This window comes from Elephantulus edwardii, unplaced genomic scaffold, assembly GCF_000299155.1.
Source record: "Elephantulus edwardii isolate Elephantulus edwardi_28Jun2011 unplaced genomic scaffold, EleEdw1.0 scaffold00011, whole genome shotgun sequence".
NCBI lineage: Eukaryota > Metazoa > Chordata > Mammalia > Macroscelidea > Macroscelididae > Elephantulus > Elephantulus edwardii.
Window position 1 is genome coordinate 7,217,738 of NW_006399761.1, and position 10,094 is coordinate 7,227,831.

The 10,094-nt window shown below is 39.9% G+C and overlaps 1 pseudogene; it reads left to right on the top strand.

Moving 5' to 3' along the window:
* The first annotated feature begins 735 nt into the window (after nt 1-735).
* LOC102863700 lies at nt 736-1,239 on the top strand (annotated as a pseudogene).
* The last annotated feature ends 8,855 nt before the right edge of the window (nt 1,240-10,094 follow it).

The window sequence follows — 10,094 nt, forward strand, 5'->3', positions numbered from 1 at the left end:
CTGCTGGGGTGAGATGGCATCTCATTGTGGTTTTGATTTGCATCTTTCTTATTGCATCTTGGTGATCTTGAGCATTTCTTCCTATGTCTCTTGGCCATCCAGATGTCTTCCTCTGTGAAAAGTCTTTCCGTATTTTTGCCCATTTTGTGAATGGGTTATCGGTCCGTTTTTTGTTGGAGGTCCTGTACTATTCCATATTATGAGATCTTGTCTAAGATATCATTGCCAAATATTTTTTCCCAGTTAGTGGGATTTGCTTTCACCCTGTTGGAAACAGTGTTTTTGTGCACACACACAGGTCCCATTTGTCTAGGTTATCCTTTCCTGGTTGTACATTTCTGGCTGCTTTTCCCAGTGTACTTATACCATAGGTAAGGCCTTCTAAATTTGGTGCCATATTCTCTTATTGCATTTGACTTCACTGGAGCAGTCATTGTGTCAATCCAGCACATTGAGTGTCTTCCTCTTGTCTGTTGACCCTGTACCTTCCCAAGGTCATAATGCCTTTCTACTGGGACTGGGTCTCCTTATAACATGTCCAGCGAGGTTGGCACAGGATAGAACGGCGTTTAGGGCTCTTATACATAGGGTCACTATGAGTCACAAGCCCCTCAATGGCACATAACAACAACAACAATAGGTCACTTCATTCTCCAACCTCAGGGCCTTTGCATTTACTGCTACTTTGCCTTAGGCTAATTTGCACTCTTTTATTTCCTTGCTCCCTGGTCCAAGATGATGGATGAAGCCACCTGGTGGGTGGTGTCACAGATCCCTGTCCTGAAGACTAATGCCAGACCCCAAAATCACCAGTTTTGGGTGCAGCGACTAAAGGCGAAATACCAGTCCCTTATTCGGTATGTGGAGAACAACAAGAATGAGGACAATGATTGGTTCCGACTGGAGTCAATCAAAGAAGGGACTCGGTGCTTTGGAAAATGCTGGTACATCCATGACCTGCTCAAATAAGAGATGGACATAGAGATTGATATTCCTGTCACACATCCCACTACTGCTCCAGAAACTGCAGTCCCTGAACTGGATGGAAAGACAGCAAAGATGTACAGGGGTGGGAAAATACACCTGACTGATCACTTCAAGCCTTTCTGGGCCAGGAATGTGCCAAAGTTTGGACTAGCTCATCTCATGGCTCTTGGGCTAGGTTCGTGGCTGGTAGTAGAAATCCCAGCGCTGATTCAGAAAGCTGTGACGGAGCACAAAGAGAAATGCAATCAATGAAGGATCAAATCACCGAGGAAGAACAGAGGGACCTTTGATAAACATGGTTTCTTACTCATCTAACTGCTTCCTTTCCCCTAATCCTTTCCTACTTGTTTCTAAGTCATTGCAGCAGGCAGTTCTCAGGAAAACCAAAATGGTCTTGCTACTGAATTTCTAAGTTAAGCTGCAGAAGAGAATGGAAAAGACTTAGATCTTTGAAAACCAAGAGGCAATTACAAGCCCCTCCCCAGGTGAAGCAGTGTCAGATCCTGGGAGTAACTGAAAGTGAAGACATAGCTTTTTTGGTTTCTGGAGATAACCATCAATAAAAGCTGTTTTCTCTGTTGAAAAAGAAAAAAAAATAAATAAAATGCTACTCTCCTCCTTCTCTTTTGCAGATTAGCCTGCTTCATTTTCTTTTTTAGGACTTCTTATTATTATCATAGAGGTCTCTGGTGGTCCAGTGGGTAGGAAGTTGCACTGCCAACCCAAAGGCAGAGACTTCAAAGCAGCTAGGTGTTATGAAGGCAAAAGACAGTCAGTCTCCTCCCTCATGATTTGTAACTTCTGAAAACCTGAAGGATTTGCTCTAGATCGGTTCTGACTTGGTGACAATAAGCAAAAGCAATCTTGCCAGCATGCTACATATTTGTGTGTCGTTTTCTAATTTGAACCAATGGGAGATCCAAGAGGAGGTATTGTCCTGTGCCGTGGAGTTATCAGTGGCTCATAGAGACGCTGTGCACAATGGGTCGGAGCCTGACCCTGTCCTCTACGACCTCTCTCTCTCTGGCCCATCTGCCCCCATTGCCACCTGACTGTGCCAGTCTATCTCAGCCAGGGTCTTCCTCCCCTGCCCCGACCTTCTCCTCATCCAAGCATAAGGTCCTTCTCCAAAGAGTCATCCCCTTTGGCAACATACCCCAAATTATGTGAGGCAGACTTTCAAAATCCTTGACTCCAAGGAGGAAAGGCATGTTATAGATTCTCACTGCTGTATCCTAATGCATTCCATGGGGCAGTGCATGGCCCATTCAGTGAGGGTTCAACTAACACTTGTAGGACAAGAGAAGCAGCTCTGGTATATTCACACAATAGAATACTATGCAGCATTGAAAAACAAGGAACTTGTAAAATAGTACACAAAACGGATGAGACTGGAGGACATTATACTGAGTGAAATACCTCAGTCACCAAAAGACAAATACAACTTAACCCCATTGTTATAAAAGAGGACTAACATAGGAGTTAGGGGGAGACTGAGAAGGAGGGATAAATTATGTATACTACATTGAAACAGATGAGGGAGAGAACTGTTTAAAAGGGAGATATGATTAGGTATTATTGTCATGACAGGAGTCCAGAATGAAGGCTCCACAGTGGAGTGGACTTTGGAGTGGACTGAATAACAGTGAAATAATTTTTTCTTTTACTTTTCAAAATGAAAAGCGAATTTTGGGTGAAGGAGTACAACAGTGAATGAATGGAAATCCAAAGTCTCCGTAAACTTTCATTAAAATCAATTTAAAATAATAAAAAAAACCATGAAAGGGAAATAATAAATAAAATAACAGTTGGTCTCTCTTAAACTTTATTTAAAAAATTCCTCAATACCTGTCCCTCCTACAAAAAAAAAATTAAAATTCTAGCATCTATAATGTCTTTTGCCATGTGTTTACATTTAATGTCAAATAAAAAGAAAGAAAAAAAAAAGAAAAAGACAGGAGAAAGGGAGAGGATTCTGTGAGGCAATTTCCTTTTTGGTGCTTACCTATCAGTGCTCCTTCACTGACTTTTCATCTTGTGTTACTTTCTAAATTCAGGGTTTTCCTATCTTGGTTTTCTTTCCTAGGTACATCTTTATTCTTCTTTTGTCATCTGTGGAAGCCATCAAATATATTTAAATGGTTCTCTTATTCTGTAGATGTCTTGACTGTAAAAATTTAGAGCATTGAGGCTTAAACCCATCCCCGATGAGGGAGGTGATGGTTACTATGTGCTGGCAAGTCCACTGCATCTCATAGTGATCTCCGTGAGCAGTGGAGAGATCTGAGCCCCGTCCTATCCTGTGCCACCCTCACTGCCTCTGCCACACTTGAGCCCATGCTCAGAGGCACTGTCAGTCCATCTTGCTGTGGGTCTTCTCAGTTGCTTCCTCTACATCTGAGTGTTGGCCAATGATCAAGGACGACAGAGGAAGAATCAGTGCCTCTGATTTGTAGCGCTGGAGAAGAGTACTGACTGGACTCAGTCCTGGGCTGCCAGGAACACAAAAATGTCTATCCTGGAGAAAGTGAAATCAGAGTGCTCCTTGACAGCAAGGGTGGTAGTGGTTGTTGTTAAGTGCCATCGAGTTGCAGGCGATTCATAGCGACCCTATGAAGGAGAGTCCTTGACGCTTGGGGACAGCAAAGGTAGTGAAACTTTATCTACTAGATTGTAAGTATATTGTTAGCAGGGGCCAGTCCTTGCAGAAGGACATTATGCTTGGAAAGTTGGAGATTTAGGTAAAGCAGAAAGACTCTCCACAAAATGGTTTTAGGGTGGTAAATGTCCATAATTAATTAATTCTTCCTCTCCCTTCATTATATGTAAGGACCATTTGATAAGGACAGGATTCAGCCCACATTTATAGTCATGGTTTTGTAGCTATAAAAAGAACACGCAGTGACTGCTAAATAGTCCAGATTTTAGCGTATGGTCTCAACCAATCCTTATGAAAGCCCATTAGGAAGATTACTTATTTCACCAGAAAGTACATAATGCTTCCCATCTGCTCTGATATTCTGAAATATTGAATATCCTGTATTCTGCCAAGATGCTTGATAAACCCAAATGCCAGTAGTCAGTATAAGAGTCCAAGAGCCAGCAAATTAAAGGCCTAGCAGCATACAAATTCTAATATCTAATCCTCTGTTCCCAGGTCTAAGCTCTGAATAAGAATAATAAAATCCTAATAATATACAACAACAAAGTGGGTGTAATATAAATGAAAGAATCTCAAGATGGTTCAAGGAAAAATTTTTTCTGAAGAGAGTTGTTCTTTGTACATACGGTGCCTTACTTCTGGATAAAAGTAAAACACAGTGTGAGATTTAATTTTATAGTTTTTAATTTTATAACCCTAAGCATTAGTGGGAATTGTTGAAATTTGATTCTCATTTGAAATCAATTGGGGTGCTATCCCACGGTTGTGTCTATACTCTGCTAAACATTTACATTAAAACCACGGTGTTTAATCATGATCCAGATGTTTGCAAGAAAGGGCCCCAGATGGTAAAGATAGTGTCTCAAAGAAATAGTTTGAGAAATTTTCAGATTTCTGCTTATTAAGCGAAAAGCTTTATCTGATGTCTAAAACTAAATAAGGACCTATAATGTTCTGTGTTTGCTTTCCTACTTGATCTTGCCTATTTTGTCTATTTTTAGTTTTCTATTTTCTTGCATTCTTTTCTATTTGCATTGTCAGAATACTAAATCAATGAAACTCATGTTGCAGTTGGAATATTGCACTAAGTGCTATCCCATTTGCACCTAATATCATTTGTAATCAACTCTTCTTGATTCAGGGTTCAAAGTTCAGAGGGAAGATGTGTTGCTGACTGTATTTGGAAAAATCTCATCATTTCAAGGGTCCTAAAGATAAATTTCAAATTTATTTTACTCTGGCTTTAAATGGTCTCTATATAATCTGACATTCCTGTGCCTGGCCAGTATTGTTTTTAATTATTTCCTCAAAAGTAAGGTAACCATAATTATTGTCCTACGTTTTGCCATAGTCACCTATTTGACCAAGTCTCCACATATATACAGGGAGTGATATGCCCTATGTTCCATGAACATTAACATTCAGTCTTTTTTCTTTTTAAAAATATTTCCACTCTAGACTATTTATTCTGAGCTTCTCTCTCTATTCTTTTTTTTTGTTTGTTTTTATTGTTGAATGAGTTTACAAAAAAGAAAAAAAAGAAAACAACACTGCACCTTGATACTCCATCAAACCTTTCTTGAAAACTGTTTTATAGTATTCTTTTCACAGCCCACAAGATAAATGCACTTTCCCCACTTTTCCCCTGTGATTCTGATTTTTACTAGTCCTTCTGTTAAACCTTCTTCTGCTTTCTGGTGTTCACCCGTGTGGGGTTGATTATTCTAAGTACCAGGTTCCTGCCTGATAGTTTTGTTCACTAGATAGATAGGTCTATCTTTTGCCCATTGAGAGTTAACGTTATAAGACTGAGTATTGTTTCAGATTCAAAACGTCTCTGAGGGTCTTTGTCAAGGGTTCCAGTAGCCTCCCTTTGTGGCCAGTAATCTTTTTTTATTTTTGTTTTTTAAAATTGTTACTGGTTTGTATAAAATATTCACATGCATTGTGTTTCATCCATATGCATTGTGCTTCACACATTCCTTAATTCAGATTATGTTTCATATGATCATTCCCATACATTGTATTTTAGAAAACGAATCGCTGTTGATCTATGCTCGCTATCAGCCCGTCTTTTCAGATCTCCACTGGATCGTTCCTAATTCCTTAATCCTCTCCCTCCACCCACCAGACTCTCCAACCCCATGATTTTTCTCCCTCACCAGCCTCAACTCCCCACTCCCTCTCCTTCCCCCTTTAGACTTTATATATATCTTAGTAGTTATCCTATTTTTTACAGTAATGGTTGTATGCTGTGTTTGTCCTTATGGGACTGAGTTAGTTCACCCAGCATAATGATCGCCAGCCTCTTTCATGTTGTACAGTGTTTTTTGAAATTGTTGCTCTTGAGTGCTACATAGTATTCCATCCTGTGAATATACCACAGTTGCTCAATCCATTCACTTGTTGATGGATATTTGGGCTCTTTTATGTTCTTACTGTTGTGAATAATGCTTCTATGATCACAGATGTACAAATACCCTTTTGTGTCTCAGTCCTACCTAGGGGAGGCATTTGTATTTAAAAGTCAGTTGTTACTGTATTTTGGAGGAACATTGTTCTAAGCGGTACAGCACTCTTCTGTCAATATGTTGTATTTAGGTATCCTGGGTTTGCTGTGATGCTGAACCTTGTACCATTGAGGTGTCAAATGCCATAACGGTAACCTGTGGCAGACGGTGTTTGGTGGAGCCGACAGCTTAAGACAGGTGTGGAAGCAGGAGTGGCATCCACTTCCTAAACAACATGCCCCTGCAAACTCCATGAACTTTGATAAATGACAATATTTATAGAAATGTTTCAGGCCTTTTGTTCATACGGTCACTAGGAGTCATGCTTGACTCGAAGGCAATCAACAACAACAACATATTCCTAGCAGTAGAATAGCTGGGTCTTAAGGGATTTCTTTGTTAAGCTTTTTAAGAAAATGTCAACATGCCTTCCAGATTGTGCTATTTTACAATCCTAGGTGCACCTGATCCAGGCTATAGTCTTCACAATTACGTGCTATGTATCAGAGAGTTGGACAGTGATTAGGGTTGATAGAAAGAGAATTGATGCCTTTGAGCTGTGGTGCTGGAGAAGAGTGTTGAATATACCATGGACTGCTAGGAGAATAAACAGGTTTGTTCTGGAGAAGGTGAAACTGGAATGCTCCTTGGAGTCAAGGATTCTGAAGCTTCATCAGACATACTTTGGGCATGTTGCAAGGAGGGACTGGTCCTTGGAGAGGGACATCATGTTTGGCAGAGTGGATGGGCAGTGAAGGAGAGGAAGACCCTCGGTGAGATGGATCGATTCTGTGACTTGGAGTGGCGGGATTGAGTGTGTTTGAGACAGCGAGGTTGGCACAGGAAAGAATGGTGTTTAGGGCTCTTGTATATAAGGTCGCTATGAGTCTCAAGTAACTCGATGGCACATAACAACAACCAACAGTGTATGAGAATTCCAGCATCCTCTCCAACATTCATTGCTTAATTAAACTTTGCTGAGCTCCACTGCTGCTGGGGTGAGATGGCATCTCATTGTGGTTTTGATTTGCATCTTTCTTATTGCATCTTGGTGATTTTGAGCATTTCTTCCTATGTCTCTTGGCCATCCAGATGTCTTCCTCTGTGAAAAGTCTTTCCATATTTTTGCCCATTTTGTGAATGGGTTATCAGTCCATTTTTTTGTTGGAGGTCCTGTACTATTCCGTATTATGAGATCTTGTCTAAGATATCATTGCCAAATGTTTTTTCCCAGTTAGTGGGCTTTGCTTTCACCCTGTTGGAAAAACAGTGTTTTTGTGCACACACACAGGTCCCATTTGTCTAGGTTATCCTCTCCTGGTTGTACATTTCTGGCTGCTTTTGCCAGTGTACTTATACCATAGGTAAGGCCTTCTAAATTTGGTACCATATTCTCTTATTGCATTTGACTTCACTGGAGCAGTCATTGTGTCAATCCAGCGAATTGAGTGTCTTCCTCTTGTCTGTTGACCCTGTACCTTCCCAAGGTCATAATGCCTTTCTACTGGGACTGTGTCTCCTTATAACATGTCCAGTCTACTAAGAGATCACTATTACAGATCCAATCTACTATGAGACCAAGTGTTGCCATTTTCCCTTCTAAGGAACTTTCTGACGGTACAACTTCTAAGACAAATTTGTTTGTTCTTTTACAGTCTGTAATTTATTCAATATTCTGCTCTAATACCTCAATTCAAAGGCATCAATTATTCTTCTGTCTTCCTTATTCATTGTCCAGTTTTCACAATAACTATTTATTATTCAGTAAAGCAAGTATTACCTTTTGAGGGGTGAGCAGATATCTTTTTATGTGTTATTAAATTGCCCAGCAGGAAATTTATCAGTGGATCGTAGCTCCGTGAATGCAAATACAATATTTTCTGCCTCTCTCCTATCTTCTGTGATCATAGTTAAATAGGATACATGTCAATATTTGCTTGAGTTTGTTAATTATCTGTAAATGGTAATTGCATTTTTGTGCATTTTGTTATCCAAAAACATTGAGTGTTTTTAGTGTTGGTTTAATTTAGTATTTGTTTTAGGTTAATTTTCAAAGCCATATCTATCTATCTATCTATCTATCTATCTATCTATCTATCTATCTATCTATCATCTATCTCAAGTGGGTGGATTGACATGGTGACTGCTGCAGTGAGCTCTTCTGTGCCAGGAAGTATGACGATGGCACAGGATAGAACAGGGTTCAGATCTTTTGTTCATGGGATCGCTATGAGTCATGCTCAACTCAGTGGCACCTAACAACAACAAGATATAAATGTGATATGTTTTCAAATTACAAATAGATGTTTTAAGACATTTTAAAAGCTAGGTCTTTAACATGTATGAGTAAAGGTCATTTACTGCATTTTCTTGAGTGGTCTTTTGGGGGGAAAAGTCAAAGGTTGAAAAAGAGAACAACATTCATTTTTAATAAAAGAATATTAAGGGGAAAAAAGCTACAACCCTGAGCCACCAAAAGTAAGGCCCAGAAGCAAAAAAGACCCTGTGGATCTAGATTAACAAGAGTGAGTTCATCAGTAGCTAATATTTTAGTCTTGAGAGCCCAGTTGTACCTTTGCTCAGTTGAGTTGATTCTATATCATAAAGACCCCATGTGACAATGTAGAACAGCTCGATGGGAATTCCTAAGCTGTACCTGCTGACAAGACTGTTGAGGAATTACTCATTTCTCCCACAGAACCACTGGGCAGTGTCTAACTCACCAGTGTTTTTGTTAGTAGCCTACAGAAACTCTATGAACATGGAGAAATGACCAGAGTTACACAAATGTTCAGGTCTGTCGTTCATAGAATCACTATGAGTTCTCTACAACTTGATGGCACTTAACAACAACAACAACAACAAATTGAGCTCTGTTGACCCAGTGGACAAGAAAGTTATGCTACCAAGCCAAAGGTGGATGATTTTACTCTACAGCCCTCAGGCTTGGTTTTAATTGTTTTTTTGTTAAACATTCTTTTAAGTGGTATAGCACTGGTCTGTTCATTTGCTGTACAGAGATAACTTGTGATTGCTGTGAAGCTAAACACTGTGATACTGATGTCACAAATGCAATAATGGTTACCCATGGTGGTCAGTGTTTGATGGAGCTTCCCAAATTAAACAAGCTTGGAAGCAGGAGTGCCATCTGTTTCTGAAATGGCTTGCCTCAGGAAACTCTATGAACACAGAGAAACGACCAAAGTTATCCAAGTGTTCAGGTCTTTTGTTCAAAGGGTTGCTATGAGCTGTCTACGACTCAACAGCACTTAACAACAACAGCCAGGTGCTTAACTCTTTGTATCACCAGGATCCCTCAAAGTCCAGTAAGATGTTGCATTATTCAACCTTCTAACTAAGTCCTATGACTTGAAGTAACAAGAGGAAATGATAAGAGGAAGCTGTGGTTTCGTCATAACTCAAAGAATCTGTTCTCAGATGAATGCTATTGGAAGTCACCAACATCATGGAATGTGGAGAGAACACATGCCACCCAGGAAGGATTGGCATAACAAATGTGCCTCCAAGACCCTTTATTTATTCTATATCATATTGCAACAAGTACCTGATTCTACTTAAAGAATAATTCTGTAAAAAAGATAACAAGAAATCCTTGCATGAATATCATGCTCCTGTTACTAGGTGCTAGCCAATGAGCCTGGACTCCTTCCTATCAGTCCTGTGTCTGACCGTGTGAAGCCCTGGCTAGCCGTACTGTATTCACAGTCTGTGGTATGGTTAAGCTCATTATTCCGTCCACTGTGTTAACCCATCTACATGGAGATCTTTTTTCTGACTCTCTACCTTTATGAGCAAAATGTCCTTCCCTAGGGACTGGCCTCTGTTAACATATCCAAAGAATATGAAATGAAGTGCTGTGTGGGTGTATTTTTTCTGAAGTAGATCTGTTTGTTGCAATCCAGTCAGCACTTTCA